The 23,250-nt window shown below is 36.9% G+C and overlaps 2 pseudogenes; both read right to left on the bottom strand.

Annotated features, from left to right (window-relative positions):
- Positions 1 to 1,921: 1,921 nt before the first annotated feature.
- On the bottom strand, positions 1,922 to 14,689 carry LOC138189461 (angiopoietin-2-like; annotated as a pseudogene).
- Positions 14,690 to 17,339: 2,650 nt separating this feature from the next.
- On the bottom strand, positions 17,340 to 23,032 carry LOC138189463 (SURP and G-patch domain-containing protein 1-like; annotated as a pseudogene).
- Positions 23,033 to 23,250: the final 218 nt, after the last annotated feature.

Raw genomic sequence — 23,250 nt, 5'->3', positions numbered from 1 at the left:
CTGGTCTTAGGTATGGGGTGTAGTTCGGCTTGCATTTTGCCTGAACTAGATTTAGAAACTCGACAAGCATGACAGTTCTCAACGAATTTGCGAATGTATTTCGCCATTCCTTCGAACCAGTAATACTCGTACAGTTTCTCGAGCGTTTTATCCCATCCTAAGAGCATGATTGACTGGTGTACATGGCTGATCACTGACCACCTAAAGCCTCTTGGGACAATGGGCAAGCAGAGAGTTCTGCCTCTTCTTTGTATTTTAAGGTACAGGGTGCCGGATCGTAGTTCGTAGGTGTTCGCGATGTCGTCCGCAAGCTCGTCGTTCCGCAACTTATCAACGATTTCGGAGATTTGGGGGTCGCGACGTTGCTCCGCTAAGAGATAATCGTCGGAGATTTCGGCCAGATTGATTTCCTTTTCGGCGATTTTGTCGATCGTACGGTGATCCGAGTCTACGGGGTTCCACGAAAAGAAATCGGCGTGAGCCATTCGTCTGCCTTCCCGATACATAATGTCGAAGGTGAAAGTTTGCAGGTAGGCCCACCACCTGTAAACCCTGTCGCTTAAATGTACCTTATTACTGGATGCCTTCAGGGAATTGCAATCAGTGACAACGATGAATTCTCGACCGTGTAGGTAATGGCGGAAAAGTTTGACGGCGTTTACAACCGCCAACGTCTCCAGTTCATAGGAATGGTATCTAGATTCCGCGGGGCTAGTCTTTTTACTGTAATATTCTACTACTCTATTTTGACCTTCGACCTTATGCATCAAAATAGCCCCATATCCTTCAGAACTAGCGTCGGTATGTAGTTCTATCGGGTAGTTGGGGTCGAATATCATTAACACCGGTGCTTCGGTCAGGACAGAAATTACCTTTTGCCTTATTTTTTCATGTTTATCCGTCCAAGCTATGCTTTTGTTACCGGAAGTAAGCGCGTAAAAGGGTTTCATTATCTGTGAGAATTTAGGGACGAATTTTCGGATGTAAGAGGCTAGATCTATGAATTGTCTGAGCTGTGTGACGGTCGTTGGCGCAGGTAAAGAGCTCAGGGCGTGTATTTTACCCGGGTTGGGGCGAACTTCTCCGTCACGGATTACATACCCCAAATAAAGTACCGAGGTCGTTAGAAAAGAACATTTTGAAAAGTTGAAAGAGAATCCTGCTTTTGCGAGGGTATCCAATACGGTGTTCAATCTTTCTAGGGCTTGATCTATCGAGTCGGCAATAATTAGAACGTCATCCAAGTAAACAACAACATATGAATACGCAAGGTCGCCTAAGGCATTGAGAATGGCCCTCTGAAAAACGGAAGGTGCGTTTTTCAATCCGAACGGCATGGTTAGGTACTCGTATTGTCCGTCTTGGCTTACTATCTCGCGACCAATCATAATATCGTACTTTAAATGACTATCGTCAAGGACGTGAAAAGCTATCTCCAATGTAAAATCGTTAATACGTACGACGGACAAAATCTGGGACGTACTTTTAACGCAGGTATTCCCGATTCCTTGCATTACTATTACATCAGTCATTCTCTTAGCGGAAAATTTCGAGGCTACGGATTCTTTAATTAATGAGCACTCGGCTCCGGAATCGAAGTAAAACGGAAACGACTCACCCAGATGACTCAAACTACCAATTGGCGGCTTCATCCCACAGAAGTCGACTCGGGGTTTGTTCTTGGGGCTGGATTTTCTGTCTTGTTGTTGCGGACAATCTGGTGCGATATGGCCCTCCGCCTTACACTTGAAGCAAACCAGCCCCAAGAACAAACCCCGAGTCGACTTCTGTGGGATGAAGCCGCCAGTTGGTAGTTTGAGTCATCTGGGTGAGTCGTTTCCGTTTTACTTCGATTCCGGAGCCGAGTGCTCATTAATTATTGTTATTATTGTTATTATTGTTATTATTGTTATTATTGTTATTGTTGTTGTTGTTGTTGTTGTATCGTTATAATCGTCTATATCATTGCTGTTGTTGGTCCTTTTGGTTTAATCATCATCGTGGCACGTTTCAAAGTATAATCCCAACCTCTCCAACGGAACCATGCGATACCTTCTATTAAATAACAGAAAGGAAGAATTGTCTTTTGTCATTAAACGGATAATACGAAACATGAATGGCTGGTTGTACGTGACGACATTATTTTGTAAGCAATCATACCTTGTCGAGCGGTTAAATCCTGAGGATCGTTCAAATAAAGACCGTTTAATCCTCGTCCGCACGATTTCCACCACCATCCGCCTTTTAGCATGGAAGCGCAGTTCAACGATGACCTATCGTTGTCCCTGCGTGAAATGAAATATCGTCTCGAACGAATAGTTGACTCTTATTGCGATTAATCTATCCGATATTATCCGTTCTTTAATGCTTTTTGCTCTATGCTTTCACATAACCGAAATTGTCATTTCATGCATTCTATCAAATGAAGAAATAACGTGTTACCTGTTGTACGTGGAAAACGGACTATTGTTCGAACCGTACCATGGATCGTTTAATGAGTCACCGGCATTTCCGTCGTAACCGTCAATCTCCAATTTATAATATTCTCCTTCTGAATAGATTTTGAAGTGAGAGTACTGTGCGTACCTAAACGAAAGTACATACATATATAATTTTTGTATGCGCACGGATATACGGATGTTCCGAAACGTTCTATATCTTAAATGTACAGAGAAAATCGTCTTTGAAATCCTCTCCGATCTATTCTACACAGACATTAAAACGTCCGAACTTCGCATCCAAAATCAGTTGCAATTGTAATTTTGATATTTCTTACCTTTTGTTACCTTCGAAATCTTCGAGTTCCACCCGAAGCATGTAATCTTCGTTGTTAGTTAACATGTATATGTTTTCGTTGCCAAGCCAAAACTCTCGAGCAGGATCACCAAAACCTTTTTTATAATCAGCCCAATCACGATTGAAATTTTCTCTTGGCTCGCCGAAATCGTCTCTTCTTTAAATAACCTAGGAAAAAGTGGAAATTCTTTTTCGAATTATGAGATAAAAGAAGTAGGAAGATTAAATATCTTTTACCAACGAACGCGGCTGTTTATTGTACGCACAGTTATTCTTTTTCTGTAACGACCTAAGAGTATAAGCTATCGATTCTACATTGATTCTACATTGATTCTACATTGCGAAATATACTTTTTTGGGAAAAAAACCCGTTCTATCACACTAGTTTTATCTCGATGCATGATGCACACGCGTATATACATATTATAGTATTTGGACGAATCTCTGTTTTACCGTCCAACCTCCTTCGGCGATATCCTGCTCGCAATAAACCTTGAGAAACCAATAGGTTGTTCCACGAATTTGAAGATAATAGACACCGCTATCTCTCATGCCAGCATTTAACAAATCAACACATGAATAGTCCTGTAACGTTAAACAATATGTACATGTATTATCGTGTTTGTAAGCATTGATAATATGGAATAACGCTTTCTTTTTCTTGCGTAGATTTTTCACTCTGTTACATATTACGTACATAGATTAGTAGTTTTCTCTCTTTCTACAATATTGTTATACATATTTAATGTTTCAATTATACAATCGTATTGTAAAAACTACTTTTCTCTTTCTTTCTTTTTATTTCTTCTAGAAATATGGTATAGGTTTTCAAAATTCCCATAAAGGAAGGATTAATAAAAATTTCACCGACAGGGACTTTTTACGAGCCATATTCGAACGTTTCAAAGTTGATGGTTGTACGTGATGCACATGTGTACATTATAGTGACTTTGTGTGTTATTTACGGTTTGACGAGACGAGTAATTACGAGCAACTTCAAAATGACCGTTTAAACGAAACATTCAGAATGTTAATCGATGTATTACGTAATAAATTTTTCAAATCTGAACATTTCTTTGTGTTATAGCACATACGATATGTACGTGAACGAAGGTGGGCATATACGTAGGCATGTCGTGTATTCTATAAGTGATTTAACTATACTGTATATGCACGATAAAATGCATATGTTTAAGATTCCTTCTTTCTCTCTCCAACCCCTTCCCCCTTCCCCCTCCCTACACAATCCCTCCTTTTCCGTAGTAATTGGGCCTCCCCTTGTCTACACATTCTTCACATAGAAATACAGCAGCGTTGTTGTTACGTTTACTCTCTCACCTTCTTCCGTTTCATCGCGTTCGTTCGCTTATTCGCTTACAGGGTCTTACAAGGTAACTAAACTATAGAAAAGAGAGAGGAAGAAAGAAAAAAGTATGTTTGCATAAAAGTCATGCAGTATATCGATTATTCCACTTTGGTCGGTTAAAAACCAAAGAAGAAATGAGAAAAATATAAAATACTATATAAAAACTGTTTCTAATTCGTTTGAACGGTGCCGATTACCAGTGACGTTAATTGGTACGGGTTGAGAATGCTTTTGTTGTTTATTACCTTAACATCTTTGTAATTAAGGAATGCATCGGTGGTAAAGGTGGAATTTGCTGTACTTGGTTTGTTTTTGACACTTGGAAATATAACACCACGATTTTTAGACGATGATCGCTGCGAACTCGGTGATAATGGGGGGCCTATTGAAGGATTGGCTGTCGAGTTGGAGAAATTAGTGGAACCAGCTATTTGCTTGAATTAATGAAATTATTGATCGATACGGCGTTCGACGAGGTCGAGGAAGACATGGACATCGACACAGACGAAACAATGGTAGTCGGATTGACCGGTGAAACGGTTGTTTCAACTGCAATGTCATCAGAGAGTTCAACGTATCTGTGAATCGAAAGAAATTCGTTCTACATGAAACATAATAATTAATTACATAGCAATGTAATAATGGTGTTTCGTTAGTTGAACGTAGTATATTGTCGCTACACTTTCTACATATTTATTTATTTATTTATTTACTAATATTCTTTTACATCGTTCTTTCACGCATCATATACCTATGTATAATAATATATTGGAATATTTACTAACAACAGATGCAATCAATTCGAAATACGATTCTTTCACATTACACGAAACGAAAGATTTCTTTTCATCGAACGGAACAAAGCAAACAGATAAAGATAGAAATACGTATGTACATTGTCTGTTATTATTAGAGGGAAAAGATTATTTCTCGAAAAATGGAATGGAACTGACAACGTCGTAAATGCCTTTGGTTTCTATATTATTTCGTAACATGATGTATGATAATAAAAGCAAGCGAATAAAGTATCAAAGAAGGAAAAGTAACCTATTGGAGTCGTATTCGACAAGGCGATCGATCGTGGGATCTAGCAGCAATTCCGCAGGTATTGGACACTGAGCAAGGCTAGCTACATCGTCCTCCTGCTTTCGAAGTCTATTCTCCACTCCTTCTAAATTTTCGATAATCTTATTCGTTTTCGATCTTAAATCCGCATGAATTTCACTGATCGCTCTTTCTTGTCTTTGCGTTTGTGTAAGTAATTCATCGGATTTTGGCAAGAGATCGTCCACGGAACTTTTCGTGCCAACCTGTCGAAAAAAGTATAATACCTATCTATATGGAATGCCGTCAAGTGGACATGTAAAATTGTGCATGCGGTCGTACAACGTGATTAACACGGCAGGTAAACAGTGAAATTAACAATTTAGCCACATCTTCTCAGCTTACCACGACGTTCCAGACTTCATCCATTTTCTCCGATACAGTCAACAATTGGATATATTTGTTCGACGAGTCGATCGATTTTACTCTGCCTTGGTGGTGGCGGCTCGGTAGTTGTCGTTGTTGTTGTTGTAACGTTGAACGCCGGTCGACCGTTCGTACTTCCTCTCACTAATATCGCATCGTGCACGTCACTCGTCATGTTGTAAATAGTTCCCAAACGATCGGAAGCCAAGTTTACGTGAAACTGTAACTTTCTGTCCATATTGTTTGTCGCTTGCCTTAAATTTTTTATCCCGATCGTAATGTGATTTATTACTTCATTACTCATCGCTTTAGTGATTTCGATTACGCTCATACATTGACTGGCTTTTTTTCGCTGGCTTCGGCATTTATGTCGTCATTTTGTAACAAGTTATTATCCAATTGATGTTTCAAATCGATCAATTTATTATCTATATCCGATACCTTTTGATCAAGTGACAATAATTTTTCACCAAGAGTGAAATCGGATGATGATGGATTTTCTCGCTTCTGATGGATTGCTTGTAATTTCGGACCTGTTTTGCCAAATAAATGCCAATTTATACGATAAACTTGAACAGCGAATGGCAACCGTAGAAAGAAAAGAAGAAGAAGCATCAGTAAAAAGATAAAAGTATGGAAAAGAGACAAAGAGAACGAAAAAAGGGGAGGGGGGAAATACAGGGAAAGCAGGCTTGTATACGTTTGTACATATGTAGGTATATACCTATACAATAGGTATATATAGGTAGGTACCTATAAACTACACGTAAATACAATTGTTAAGTAAACGATATAGATAAAAGAAAACCGGCTGTAAATGTAATACAATTCAAACGACAATTTGTAGTTGCGATCCATGTTTGTTCTAACCGAGTCGATCAGTCCAATATTTTTTCTTTTTTCTTTTCTTCTTCTATAGATACGTCTGTTAACGAATTTCTGTTTTTACGTATTAGCATTTTATGTACATACATACATACGTACCGCTTCTGATTTCACTGTCGTTTTTATCATCGCTCCTTTTTATCGAGTATGCAGATTCAGTTGAAGAAAATTCAATTTGATGAGAATTGAAAAGTTTTAGATCTAATGTTCGTAGCTTTGTAATAACTGCATCGGTTTTATCGATATTATCATTCACGCGTGAATCCAAAGCTTCCACTCTTCTCATCAAGTGTTCCACCGCTTTGTCCAAATTTTCAATGCGCTTTAATTTTGATTCCAAAGTCGAAACTATAACCTCGAAAACGTTAAAGAGGTATTGCTCTCTGAAAAAAAAGTACCGAAAAGTATTACGATCAAAGAATGAAATTCGTTTTAATTTCAATTAAGAAATTTTCATTTCACTGGAGTAATGCAAAAGTAAGAATGTTCATCCATTGATTCGTTACATCTTAACTATCTCAACAATTAATAGAAATTTCAAAATATGAACAAATTATCAAATTTGATTAATATTAGTTATTATAAAAAGCTACAAAATTAATTCATCTTCTTTAAATAAATTAAACGATATTGATAATCGATACATCATTGCTATAAATGAGGAAAATGTTGCTCTATCTTATATAAAATAGTATCGGATCTAAGATAAAGCTGAATCTGAAACAACTTGCACAGATGTATCCTTTCTCTCGTTACGATGTAAACTGTAATTTTACGCAATCCATAGGTAGGTCAACAGTCGTACTCTCCATGGTTATTACGGTCCTTTCGAATCTTACAAATCTGTAAACTTTATAGTGTAATGCCTAAATTTGTAGAATTTGTATGTAATTGTATGTAATGTAAAATATAACGGCATTGTTGTCATTACTTTTACCACATGTACACGACTACTGAACGATAATCAACATACTTAAATAATTAACATACATATACATTATTAAGAATTACAACATATTTTCGTAAATTTTATTATTTATTCTCTTTTCGTAACGCACACGCGATATTCGTATTCGTATTCGTGTGTGTATTCTCTGGTTTACTCTGGCTTTATTCGTCGAATAAAAATGTAATTTATAATAATAATTATATATAAATATAGTATGTAACATGCAATGATTATAGAATGTAGAATTATAGTAAAATATATACAGAAAGAAAATGACTCGCAAATATTTGCTCACTCGCTTTTACTAAATATACAGATACGATAAATATACCTTGTAAGGAGAGTAGGAAAATGTCCTAATTATTAATTATTCCAACGAGGAGATCTACGTTTACCAGTTTCAATGATTTTCAAATATATTATTGTCAGGATCATGATTTTGAACAACTTTTTCCTACGTATGTTTGGGGCCCTGCTCGGCTGTAGCTTTCGAGATATGTACATATTCGTAAAAATACCTTTGCTACCTTTTATCTTGGTATCGGTTAGGTTGCTGGCAGCTTTGTGTACCGGGCAAGATGATATTACCTATACGTATGTATGCGAGTTTATGGCTCTCGCATAGATAAAGCCAAACTTGTACTGTTTCGCGTTGCAGGATCGCTGGATAGATGATTCCTCCACAGTGAAAGTGAACAACGAAAAACGGAGAGTATTTACACCAGTTCACTGGTGGATGAATACTCCGGATGGACGCTAACATATTCTTGGCGACTGAAATAGTGAATTGTTTAAATAATATATTAGAATCTGTTACTTTTTCGCTAATATTCTAAATCTTCTAAATATTTTCATGTAAATTACAGTTTACGTTGACGTTGTACACCTGTGCTTAAAATACGGATAAATCGAAATTTTGTTCCTTTTTTTCTTCAAATTGATGAACATCTACAATTATTATTAAAATTACACATTGCACATAAGAGCAATCGGCCGAGACCCTGTAGCCTTGTAATTGAAACGCCCGCTCGTTGCAAGTTTGATAGTCCTACGTGCTATAATGAGATTATTCCTACGTAAAAATGAATTAAAAAAATTAATGACAAGTGATTAATAAGAATTATTAGTAAGGAATACTTTTTAAATCCTATTTAACTGATTTGATATGATGAGACGAAACCTTTCATGATCATAAGAATATATAATAGAATGAATAATAGAATATATAATAGAATATATAATAGAAAAGTTTGTGAAGTTATCTTATGTTTACTTTACCCTTTCCGATAATAAAAATACTTTATGATACTTATCAGCTTCTTTCGGGCAAAGTTATTTTATTTTTACAATATAAAAAGTTGAGTTATCTCTTTTAATTCTTTAGAATTACGATATTACAATCATTAATGCCAGATTCATCGAGGAGCGATAAAACAAAGTATCCTCAAAGGTCACATCCATCAAACCCAGTTGTTAGATAAACTTTATGTAAAATTTTTGATCGAGAGACCTTTACAAACACGACGATACTGCTGCTGCAGTGCGACATGCTCGACGTATCGTCGACTGATTGAAAAATGGTTCACAATTCGATCAACTGTATAGGCAGCTGAGGTTAGTATTGCTTAAATGCGATCGATGATCGACTATGTCTACTGTCGTAGTTACGATTGGCTGAATGAGAAACAAATATTTATACAAGTATGTATTTGGTGCTGACGAGATTTACTTCTGACTGATTTCTTCACATATACTTGAACGATTCTAACTGAAGAATGAAATTTAAAACGTAATTTTATTGTATTAATTTCTACTTCGTTGCAGCTATTGCCGATTCATCTACAAGTATAGTATGTACGTATGATTATACAAATTATAATAATAAACAGGTCTCGTGTTCCTAAGCCAAAAAAAATCGTTCTCTTTACTTTCCTTCTAATTATCAAATTGTCAGATTAATATTTTATACTTTATCTATATGTAAATGAAGTTGTCTATTATAAAATTCTATCATCTCAAACGTATCGCGTAATTTTAATCGCTGATATTTCTGTTGTTTCAATTATTATGCCGACATCGTTATGTAATGTTACCTTAAATAATAATAAGACCTTGTTCTTTCACGAATGCTCCTCTTAAATAAGTCTCAATAAGAATAATTGATATCATAAGCGTAATTATTATAGATATCGGTCCTTCGATTCATAGAAAACAGAAAATGTCGCTATTCTTTCAAATACAATTGTATCATATAAGGTCCATGACGTTGCAAAAAAAAAAAGAGAGAAAGAAAGGTTACAATATAAACATACATGATAGAACGCATGTTTTAATTTAATTTATTAAGCTATAACTGTATAATTGTTTTACTTGATCCACATTTTTAACCAGCTTATAACGAAAATGGGCATGAATATTATCGAAATTACTCTAGTGTAAAAGTACTCCGCAGCGAAACCAACGAATAAAAACTAACAACGACTATTGAAAGGTGGAAGCGGAATTACAACGAGCGCTTACAACGGACGACATTCCACAACTGATATCTTCCGTAAGATTGAAAGAGAAAGGTAACAAATTACGAGACGAATACCATGATGATTCTAGCGGAACGACTAATGGTAGTAGATGTAACACGTGTATACATATATGTGTCGGAGATGTAGGGATGGCGGGCCTTTCTTTTGGAATTTTGGGAAGATTCCCAATACTTTCGGTTAAACTGTTTGTTTAAGCTGTTCAATATAGTATTATAACAGTGGACTTGAGGTTGAGGTGACACTGCCGGTCACCGAACGTAGCCACGGTCTCGGGATGAACGTAAAAGTACTAATGTTGAGGGACACACGTTGTATTAACAAACAAGTCCCGAGGCGGGAGCAATAACGGCTCTACGCGAGCCTAGTAACGGTGCCTGGAATTTTGTTGATAACCCTGATCAATATGCAATTGACAAATGTGATCGTGTCAGTCTTTTATTTGTATGATCACCTTGGAGAGTTGATACACAACGTCAAACGATTAGTCTAAAAGATACCGAACGTCATAGCTAACGTCATTTCAAGAATAGCTTATAACTAAATGTTCAAAAAGTTGTCCCGTTGACCGTGGATTCGTTAAACCCGAGAACATTGTTTATTTAAGAGTGACTTTACGTTATACAGTTAAACCTTGTTTAATCAACTCCTGTACATATTACTGTAAATATAAACCTTTGAACAACTATAATGGCTAGTCCTAATGAAGAAACACAAGGCGCCCCAAGAACCAGCACCAACCCAACAAACCCGATTAACCCGACATATGTATACCCCCCCCCCCTCCGTCCATGTATCCTGACATTTACGAATTTCCTACTACGTCGGTCTACAACCTTCGTGTTATTCTTAGGCAACAGAAGCAATATTTATTAAGAACTAATATCGATAAAGTTGTTATGCGTAAAGGTAAGTAAGCGTAAACGTACATATAGTACATAAACGTACATATCATCAAACTTGTAATGAATTTGTCTCTCGTCTCTTTTCGCGTTGCAATCTATTTACATATTATGTTTATTTTTGGTAGAGTCTGACATTGATATATCTACTTCCCGATTGGTATCGATCGCTTAAGATGGATAATCATGAAGACAGTGCGATGCAGGCTTACAAATAAAATGTTTACAGTGAAACTGTTAGAAACTTACAGTTCTAGAAAACTAGATTTAAGTGATTTTTGAATACGTTTAATTTTCTTGTAAAGACTCAACATTTTGAACAATTTTTTCCTATACATGCAAGAGTCTGTCGGCCATAGTTTCCAAGATATTGCGAGCAAAAAAACTATCAACATTTTGAACAATTTTTTCCTATACATGCAAGAGTCTGTCGGCCATAGTTTCCAAGATATTGCGAGCAAAAAAACTATCGATACCATTACCGTGAGTAGTACTGCCTGTAATAATTGTACGTTCGTGGCAGTGTATGCGCTCGTATTAGTTTCCAGCGACCAGATAGAGTGACCTGACCGAAACCTGACGCTTATTCTCTGTTTATTGTGTATACCATATGATGTATACGAACGAAGGTGGGCCGAGACCGGGATACAGCTCCGTGGCCCAACTGCACATGGGAGGTTCTAAGAAATGTCTGTCTGTCTTACAATTCAATTAAAGATGAATATCATTAATGTATTGAGCTTAGCTTCTTTAAAAACCAGTCACCACGAGGAGGTCGGCAACACTTACATAAAATATTTTGTAAAATAATATCAATTATTTGAGTCATAAGTTATGACATGACAGGTATTTTTCTTGCAACCTCGAATACGCAATTGTGCATGGAACCTTTAAACTCACCCAAGACTCTTGTTCATAAACAGAAAATACACTGACACATATGCCACTACGGATGGACAACGGGGTACAAGACAGCTTTTTTACAAATATCTCTGAAAACAAAGTCGAGCTGGAGTAATATATATATTAAAGTTTTTCAAAATGTTGATTTCTACCACATATTTGAGAATCGTCGAAATTGGTAGGGTGAGCTTCTCTATAAATAATTATAAAAATTTTTTTACGCTTGCATATCAAAATATAGGTGTCAACAAGATAACATACAAGCTCGGATTTAATAAACCGATTCCGAAATAAGTCCATATTTCTTTATCGCAAACTAAAAATGTCCCGTTTCCGTGTGAAGTTGACAAATCGATTATGAAAAATGTACTTTTTCGCACATTTTACTAATTTACAATATAAAAATTGGGATTATCGTGACGCAACGAGTCTCATTTTACAGATTATTTTATTAACTCACAAAGTTCTACTGAAACTTTTTCATGTCCAACAAATAGCGTTCAAGGTATAAAACGATATGTGAAAAAAGGTTGTGTTTTTCGTTTAATCGGTATTTCTTTTATAAAGCATCAAGGGAAAATTGTTTCAAAGTCGCTTTATATAATATGCAAAAATATTTTTACTATCAATTTGTTCCTGAAAAAATATTAATTCAAATAGACTAGAAGGAAAACACTAGTGTATATGCCAGCTAATACGTTACCACATACATTAGAGAGAATATATGGTTTTTCGTATTTGTTATCTTATACTCGTACACACATACACATGTAAATCTTACGCATGAAAAAGAGAATGATGCGCGCGCGAAGGGAGATGTTGAGTTTTTCTCGTTGACTGTTCATACTATTTTAAATATCGTATTATATTATGCAATTTGAGTCTGATTGTCGAAATTGTATTGATCTTACGCGCCAAAAGTTATTTGATCTACACAAAAACCGAACTGATCGACTTATTCGAGTTAATCAAGATTAAAGATTTGCTTTTGAAAAATAAAACGTTGTAGATGCTAAAACAAAACAATTTTCTAGACAACCGAGATAATCTCGGTGTAGCTTCTGCCTACCAGTTTAATTAGACGATTAATTAATTATTAGTTGTGGTTTGTGCAGTGTCGTTAGAAGAAGGTGTATCAAATACAAGAATTAACAGACTCGTTATTGTTGACAAGTTCTTAGCGATAAATGAAATGGTAAATAAATGAAAGAAAAGATAGTTTGGCTAATATGTAATAGACACGTAAGTGGAAAGCGAGATGAGAAGGCAACCAGTATGTAATTTCTAGAAAGAAAGCAAGGTTTACAATCAACGATCCGATAAAATTCATAAAATTCTATTACATAAGTGACAAAATATTCTTTAGCAATTCCGCTACTATTATTAAGAATCAAACACCTTTCGCGTTGTTCTGCGAAATTACATAAGGGAAAGTCTAGCATGAACCCCAATAGAACGACAACACAAGGCGAGACAACACGACGACGAGGGATTTATAGCTATATACTGCAGATTGTAGATGTATGCTGCTACACGCTGCACGAATTGAGAGGATGGAAAGAGAAAGCGAAAGAGAAAGGCGAGTATAAACCTGTTTCAGTACAATAACGGAAATTCTTGGTTCAATTTCTTACGATTAAAGTCATCGGATCAAAGCATTAAACTTAAACCAATTTTATTTGAATCGGCGTTACTTTTATTACCACATTCGTTCAAAACAAATAACTCATTTTCATTTTCCTAATATTAAGTGGTACAAATTTGCTACGCAAACGAGCAAATCACAATTAAATTGTACTTGTTTCAGAATAACAAATTCCAGAAGAATTATTCGATTTTTTAACTTTTCACCGCGCAGGAAACACAGGAAAGCTGTACGGACAGACTGTCCGTTGGTCAACTACGATTAAGTGAATATGTACACACACACATATATGTTATACACTATATGCTATTCACAAAATTAAACAAGAAGAAGAAATTAGTCTTCTCGAATATTTATCATCGATCAATCTATCGAATGAACTTAAGTGATACAATGCCTGTCATTTTACTCTGTTCTCAACTTCCGATCTTTACAAAAAAAAAACAATGTTAATTAATATACTTTATTGTTTTTTATGCCAACTTACCTATTTCGTTGGGAATTGCGGCTGGGTATCGGTATCGTGTTTCCAGTGATGTTGCCTCCATTGTTACTAACGTTACGGGTATTACGTTCATCGGCAGAGGACCTGGGTAGTCTAGGACTTCCAGCAAACACGATACCCAATAAACATGTGACAAGTACTACAGCTTCTCTCATGATCGAACAATCGCAGAGAATGAAAGGAATATGAAAGATATGGGAGTGAATGTATATTTAACGGCAATGTCAATGGCGAGGAAGTATAAAAGGGAAAGGAGAAAGAAAAGAAGAAGAAAAGAAATAGAAGAAGCAGAAGAAGAAGAAGAAGGAACAGAAGAAAAAGAAAGAGAGAACGGCAGAAATAAAGAACGGAACGAAGAAAAATACGCGATTTTAAAAATTCACGTACCCACGGCACTCCCGACGAAGATCACTTAATGTTCGGTTAGTTGTTCGCATGCAAGTTCTTCTTCTTCTTCTTTTTAAGCCGAACATCCATTCATTCTCAACGCTTATATATATGTACAAAGCAATAAGTAAATTCACCAACGATAATGTTTCTAAGTGAAGATATATACGCGAGAATGTAAATGTTCTTTTCGACTGGAACAAAACCAATTTGATCGAAGCACAAATCACGAAACACTCGGCAAAGAAAACACGACTATTACAAGTTGCAACAAACAGGAAAAGATCTTTCTTTCGCCATTACCAATTTTAAATTGTTTCATAACAATTCGTTATCATAACGAATGTTCAAGGTGATCACAGCGGAGTTTATCCCGATCCTCTTCGATATAACACTTTGATCACCGTATACGCACCAAGGATAAGAGGAGATGATGAACTTAAGCGAATCCTATATTTTTCTCATTTTTCTCTTTGTAGCAAAATCATTACTTGTTCTGTTGGTTTCGCTCTACTTTTAATATTCGTTCGCCTTGATCGAAATATATACGACCGTTGTCATTGCGAACATTGACTTTCCCTTGATGAAGACACACTCACACACACACGGTAAATGAGTAATTAGTATAGTCTCTTAGAAACGACTTAAAAAAGAAAGACAAAAGACCGTATCAATTTGTTGTATTTATTTGTGCGCAACTGTTCCACAGACAAAATCAGAACCATTATTTAATTCTTTTGAATCTCGATGATTACGCGCACTTCGCACTGAATGTTGTGTATGACACCTGTTCCGTTTTCTTCCAAGTTCGATGATCTATCCGTTCTTCTCTTCTTCCTAGATATATAAGTTCGATATAAATTGAAACATAGATAAACTCTATGTCATATACGGTTGTGCATCACCCTTCCTTATTCTAATGTTTTTCACTTTATTGTTCGTACGTCTCCTGAAATAACGAGCAAAATATACAACAGTAATACGCAATTATGCGCACCGTATTTTAAATTCGATACAAACAATCAGACTGCCGACACCATAAAGCACCAACAAGTTCCCGATCGCCGCTAAATAGTAAGAGTTACTTTCACGTACATACGTGTCCGCTTTGAAAGAGTGCTTGTACCTCTCCCCACTGATCTACCGACCATTCTGTGGTCTTTTTCCGTCCTTTCCCTCTGTAAGGCTATGATCCGATCTGAAACGGTTCGATCCGTTTGAATTCGTACTGTTCCGTTTCGTTGCAACTTCTTCTTCCCCTTCCTTTGCGTTGCCCTTCTCTTTCTCACCCTACCTACCACTCTACCCCTTCTTGACTGATGTCGTGGCCAGCGTCACCAGGAGAAGTTCCTATCGCAGGAACAAGATGACGTCACTTATAAAACGAAGACATACATGTATGTGACCATACGCGAATACGACTGTCAGTCCCCATCATTGTCTTGCCCCTTCGCTTATTTGAGTGCATCTATAGTACGAGATATTCCGTCATTCTATGCTACTACTACATACACCATAAATACTGTTTTAATTCTTACTGCTGCCGTTCTTCATGCTTCCAAACTTTCAACAGTTCCAACAGCCATTTTACTCCTACTTTTGACTTTCTGACAATATCGATTACAGTTGATTGAAAAATAAACAGGAATAAACCGAACATTACCTGCGTATGATATATTAATTTGTAAATACATATCTATATCGCATCGATATCTATCTAATATTTAATATATTTGCATCTAACGTATTGATAACTTTCATTTTCTTCGTAATGATTATAAATCATCTTTTTATAAATCATTATTTATCTTTTAATTAAAATGTGTCAGAGCGCAGTTGGAACGAGGATTAAAATTACATAACTTAAACGTAAAATGAAGATTAAGGAAATAACTATTATTAAGGTGAGCTAATTCAAAGGTGAAAATTGCTTTTAAATAAGATAAATGTCGTCAGTTATTTATAGCTGAGCTTCTATCTCGTATCTATACTCTTCGTGTGAAATTACAAACAAATCAAAACATTATTTTCCGAATCTAAGAGAACTTGTGTGAAATATTTCGAGAATGTCATGATCTTACATTCTAAGAGAACGTGTCAGACTTTTCACCTTGATCGAGACGTCGATACAATTGTTGATCAAGAAACGAGAACAGGCATACTCGGTATTACTGTGAAATGTGCATTCCATGATTATCAGGGCGCATCGATGTGAAATATGCATTAAAATTCCAACGACAACGACGAGAATGAAGAAATGGAAAAGATTAAATAACGAATCTAATCAAAATCGAAAAAAAGAATGCAATACAGTAATTCGGTAAATGCGATAAAGGAAAAAGTAACAAGATACGATCGGAAAGAAGATGTACAAGAAAATTAGTAAACCGACAGACTGGCAATGAGGTAGATCGTAGTATAAGAATGAAGAGAGGAAGAAAGCAGAGGGGAAAGGGAAGAGTACATTATAAATTCAAGTATACATAGGTATCGTCATATATGTATGTATGTAGATCGGTAAAATTGTTTCACTTATCGACACAAATTAACCGGAATGCTTTGTCACGGACTGAATACAGGATAGAGCTGATACCTGTCGCTGTTTTTACGTGTCCCATGTTTGGGGGACCATGTGACCTGTGAGGCGTGATATATTCCCTATGTTAGGGCAATGTATCAATCAGATCGATCAATGTAGAAGCGCTTAAGCACGCTTGTCCAATGTAATAGGAAATACTCTAATTTTTTTGAAGTTGGTATTCAGTTGGAATTTGTGAGACACGAAGTCCCATATAATTATGTTACGTCTACTCTGTACTTAATCGATGCTATTACAATCTAATACATATCGCACGGTGCATCAAATATGAAACCTACGTACAAATAATATATGTAACAAAACATTCACAGTTCATATTTCATTTAATAATTCTAATGAGCATTCATAATCGTACATACATACAATAAGAAAAACAGAGTAAACATCTATAGAAATAGAAACAAGATTGGGATTTCATTTATTATGTCACTATAACTGTAACTGTAATCTGTACGTTCAGTATAGTATGTCAAATATACAAAATAATGACAATTTATCTCCCAACTAAATGGAACATCACGATATATAATACCTCGAATACGATCTACTAATGTCACCTTCTTCTCAATAATAAGGTCTTCGAGGATTGTTCTAAAAATAAAAGGAAGAAAAATAAACATTTGATTAGTGGTTAAGTATATGAAACATAACTTTGGTATTGCGAAATTTTTTAGATGTTTGACAAAATTACCAAAGGATTAGGCCTAAATCTGTAGGCAAGCATCATTCTCTTTCTGTAGGCATCGAATTCATCGTCGTCCCTGGATACACCATCCGGTCTTTCGGAACCTAAACCAGCACTGTCGAATCTATTGGTTGCTCTATAGAAAAATGAGAAATGTCGGTACAACATCGAAGATATTGGTATTAATAAATGAAGTAGGAAATGGTCACAGATAGATCAAATAAAATGCTAAGGAAATTCAATAATACGGTAAACTTCTATCATAAAAATAATTCACATGTATTATATGTTTATATGTGAAATTAACGCGAATATAATAAGTACAATCAGTCAGGAACTACTTACTTATTAATAGGTTCGATGCGACCATTGCCTTCGCTACCTAATCCTTGTCCTTCGCTCCAACCAAGTTTTTGTAGCATGTGAAATCCTAAAGAATTGCAAACTTCGTTAATTTGGTTGTCAAACATAACTTACTGACAAAAAGATACATATATATTTTAATATATGTAAATATATGGACGCGCAAAGAAAGGCAGGCTGCGTACCGATGTTATCTTCTTTTAGTTTGTACTCCTTGTAATCGCTAAGGTCAGGTTCCTTCCCCTGATTAACTGCGTTATATTGTTCCATAAATTTTTTAAGTTCATCCGGTGGCAAGATATCACCAATATGATGCTTTCCTTCTGCTTGGGCCGTCAATTCTTCAGCCCACATTTGAGTAGCCTCCATTTCGGCAGATTTGAGTTTGTGTTCCCAAGTACCACCTTCCGTCTCTTCGTCACTGTCGTATTCGTATTTGTGCTTACCCTGTGCTTCTAAACGTCTTACTTCTTCTCTTTTTCTTAATAAGTTTTGGTAGAGAAGATTTATCTGAATGAAGGTTAAAATAAACGGTGAGTGAGTTGGCAGAAATTACACATAGTTGAATTAACAAAGTACTAAGCTCGATCTTAATCTTAAATCTTAAATGAACGCTTGAAATAAAACAATTTTTAAATAAACAATCTTGTCACCTTGTAATGATCTTCGGCTTTTTTCCTTTGCTCTTCAGTGAGATCTAACGTCCCCAAAGTTTGTCGTGCATATTGTATCAAGGCTGGATCGTTCCTTGATATTTTAGTTAACATAGGGTTCTTTGTTTCCGTGCGTTGCACTTTTGGTGATGGAATTATAACAGCCGGTTGTCCAATTTGTCCAGGAATCGCGATACCTGGCTGTGAAAAGCCACTGCTACTTTGCTGTTTATTATGGCTGGTTAACGTGTTCATTTCTGCTACAGGCACCTTATTATCTGGATCACCCCATCGGCTACGTCTTTTTCGTTTACGTTCTTCCTTGTTGTCTTCCTTTGATCGATCTGTAGAATTGTTATCGCTCTCTCTCTCGTTTCTTTTCTGTTTAATGTACAAATAATTATAATCAATAATGGTAGATGATGACACGATGCAAAAATAAATATACATTATATATACCTTGTGGTGAAACATGCTTGTTAGAGGTAGGACCTTGATCGCTATCGTCATTATCGCTGAGAGCTTCTTCCGGACAATAGAGTTCCGCGCCGGTGTTTTTATTTTCCTTAACGGATTTTTCGATGCGAAATTTTGCCAATCCCCTGTACTGCATATAGGCTGCACTTTGCTTTTGGTGCAGAAACCTTGATTAAAACAAAACTTAAAACTTCTGACGAGTAACATAGTCTCCTAAATTAAATTCCTTTAGATTAAAAGAAACACAATAAAGAGGGAAAAAAATAAAAGAAAAAAAAAGAATAAGAAGAAAGAATAGAAGATAACAAGTGTTTTATAAGAAAACAGCTCGTATATTCGTATGTTCGTCCAATATGTCACGCCTTTGATTCGTCAATTACATTGAAGAATTTAGGTATTGTCTTTGTTTTATAAAAGAAATATTTTATAAACTAATTAGGGGAACATACTCTAACGTATGTTGTTTTACAGAGGATAAAATAGTAATTATAAATAATTGTAAATAAGAAATGAAGATAGACATTCACGTTTTGGACGCACGATATATGTATGATTAGAAAACTTATTGGTCAAATTTTAATTACAATTTCACGTATCGTTATTATCAAATATTATCGATAAGATTTCGCTATTTGATTAAAAAGGAAGTAGAGAATGGAGAAGTGATACAGACAAAGCAAGCATCGTAATACATTACACCTAGATGCTGTATCTAGTGCTTGAAATAGAGCAATGTTGTACAAAAAAGAAATAAAGAAAATGTGATATGTGCAAACGCTACACGTATAAAGACACTATAGATGGGGGACCAGAGAGGACAGTAGTTACCATAATTTAGGATCTTGGGCATTCTTCTCTCGTGCTTCTTATTCGATTTCATCCCCACAGTCAGTGACTATGCGTGCCAGCTGCTCAGCCTCTAGGGGACACACTTAGAAGCCTTTGTCAGACATGCGTAACAACGCTAAAAACTCTGGATTTTGTTTTTGTTTCTGTAGTGTAGAACACGTATTCGTCTACACGAATGATCAGCACGAATTTGCTTTTTGCAAGTTTCGTATTCGCCCACGCGTCTTGTATTCGGCGTATCGCGCTCGCGCATACGCATACACACGCACACTTACATATTCTGGACTGCGCGAACAAGTAATCCATTTTACAAGAAATAACTTGTTCTTCGTAAATATAAACATCCGGCGATACACCGAAACGAAGAAATAAATGAAAATAATCGACATATCGTACCTAGCTGTTCAGAGGCTTGTAGATCAGTCAATGGCCTCACTGGTGGTGGCACTTGTACATTAGGTGGCCCCATAGGTACCTGAGCGACTTGATTAGGAAGAGGGTAACTGGTCGACATTAAAGAAAGTGGCGGTCTGGCGTTTGGAATTAAGGAAGGGGGTGGTACATTCGGAGGTGGAATATTAAGATTGGGCGCTGGAATTGAATTCATATTCGAGGCAACATTGTGAACTGGTGGTGGAGCGGACATCATCACAGATGGTATTACATTTGGCTGTGGGACGTTTGGAACATTTGGCACGTTTGATGCATTCGGTACACTGACCACGATTGTCTGCGTAGCCGGAATCGATATTACGCTTGGTGGCATTTGTGTCATTCTCGATAATATATTAGGAGGAGGAATGTTTGGAGGTGGTAAGTTTATAGGTTGTAATGGTGTAGGAGGTGGTACACCGCATTGCTGTCCGGTTTAAGCTAAGTGTCGTCGCGTCTCAGATTGTTGGATCGTGTTACTACGTTGGGCGTATTACGAAGGCGCAGAGTGTCCCACTGGACGTATTAGGAAGACGCAGAGTGTCCCACTGGACATATTACGAAGGCGCAGAATGTCCCACTGGACGTATTACAAAGGCGCAGAATGTCCCACTGGACGTATTACAAAGGCGCAGAATGTCCCACTGGACATATTACGAAGGCGCAGAATGTCCCACTGGACATATTACGAAGGCGCAGAGCACCACACTTGATGCACAGCCGCAACGTGGTATTAATGATCCTCTGAGGTCCGTGAACTTGCATCGTTATTATCACCGTCGTTGTCATCATGTAGACGTCTAACTCAGCAGGAACGCTGCTGTCTGGCGTTTTTCTCAGTCTGTCATGTCTGTCCTTATATGATCTTTTACCGTCTAAAGTTTCTAAGGTATACCTATCTCCTTCCAAAATCTCTGCTATCCTGAATGGACCCCTGAATTTCAGGTCTAGCTTCGTTTGGTTTCTTTCCTCGTTTTTGCGTAATACAAAATCACCAAGGTTAAACCCAACTACCTTGGCTTTCGTTTTGTCGAACCTGTCTTTATCATAGCTAGCGCAAGTCTCCATGTTCTGTATCGCCTGTTGTCTTACATGGGAGATATCTACTTCTCTTTCTTTGATGTTGTCGGGTACGGGCAAGCTGTGGGGTCTCGCTGTTTTACCGATTATTAGTTCCAATGGGCTCGACTTAGTCACGCGGTTGGGTGTACAATTTAAAGCCAGTTGTGTTTCCCCGATCGCGTCTTGCCAAGACCGCCCGGTCGTTTCTATTGGTGTGAACATATTTTTTTTAGCGTACCCATAATACGCTCTACCTGTCCATTAGCTCTACTAGCACCGGTTACCATTAAGTGGAGTTTAATGTGTCTATCTTGACAAAAGTCTTAAAATTCTTTGCCCTTAAAAGATCTTCCCTGGTCCGCTATTATCCAGCGAGGACTCCCGAATAAAAATATAGTATACTGAAGTGTTTTAACGATACTAAAGGAATCTATTTTACGAGTATGATGCAGATATACGAATTTAGTAAAAACGTCGACCAAAACAATGACATATTCTTTCGAATCACTTTTACCGCTTAGTTCGCCCGCTATGTCCACGTGAACTGTATGCCAGGGTATGCTGGTCTTAGGTATAGGACGTAATTCAGCTTGTATTTTACCTGAACTTGCCTTCGAAACTTGACAAGCATGACGGTTCTCTACGAATTTACGAACATATTTTCGTCATTCCTTCGAACCAGTAATACTCGCACAGTTTCTCAAGCGTTTTATCCCAATCTAAGTGCATAATGGACTGGTGCACATGGTTAATAACGGACCACCTAAAACCTCTTGGGACAATGGGCAAGCAGGGAGTTCTGCCTTTTCTCTGTATCTTACGATGAAGGGTACCTGACCGTAATTCATACGTATTCGCGATATTTTACGTGAGCTCCTCGTTTTGCAATTTATTGACGATCTCAGAAATTTGGGGGTCGCAACGTTATCCCGCTGATAGCCAATCTTCGGAGATTTCGGTCGGATTGATTTCCTTCTCTACGACTTTGTTGATCGTACGGTGATCCAAGTCTACGGGGTTCCGCGAGAAGAAATCTACGTGGGCCTCGCGTTTACCTTCTTGATACATAATGTCAAAAGTAAAAGTTTGTAAGCAAGCCCACCACCTGTGAACACTGTCATTTAGTTTCACACCATTTCTAGATGGCTTCAAGGAATTACAATCAGTAACGACAAGAAATTCTCGATCATGTAAATAGTGGCGAAAATGTTTAACAGCGTATAACGATTGCTAAAGTCTCTAGTCCATATGAATAATACCTCGATTCCGCAGGGTTAGTTTCTTTTCTGTAATATTTCACTACCCTGTTTTTAGCTTCAACCTTATGCGTTAAAGTAACCCCATATACATCCAAACTAGCGTCAGTATGTAATCCTATCGGATAATTGGGGTCAAATATCGTTAACGCCAAAGCATCAGTCAGGACGGAAATTGCCTTTCGCCTCCTTTTTTTCGTGTTTATCTGTGAAGGCTTAGAGACGAATTTTCGGAAGTCAGAAACTAAACCTATGAACTGTCTATGCTGTGTGGCGGTCGTTGGTTCAGGTAAAGAACTCAAGGTTTGCATTCCACCCGGGTTGGGGCGGACTTCTCCGTTATGAATTACATGTCCCAAATAGAGTACCGATATGTTTAGGAAAGAGCATTTAGAAGAATTAGATGAAAATCTGGCATTTACGAGGGTATTTAATACGGTGTATGGTCTTTTTAGAGCTCGATCTATGGAGTAGGCAACAATTAGAACATCATCCAAATAAACAACAATGTACGAATGGCACGTTGGCT

The sequence above is a fragment of the Bombus flavifrons genome, unplaced genomic scaffold, assembly GCF_040668555.2.
Source record: "Bombus flavifrons isolate JBK064 unplaced genomic scaffold, iyBomFlav1_principal scaffold0053, whole genome shotgun sequence".
Taxonomy (NCBI): domain Eukaryota; kingdom Metazoa; phylum Arthropoda; class Insecta; order Hymenoptera; family Apidae; genus Bombus; species Bombus flavifrons.
Note: the sequence above shows the minus strand (reverse complement) of the source record. Positions and strands in the feature narration are given on the sequence as shown.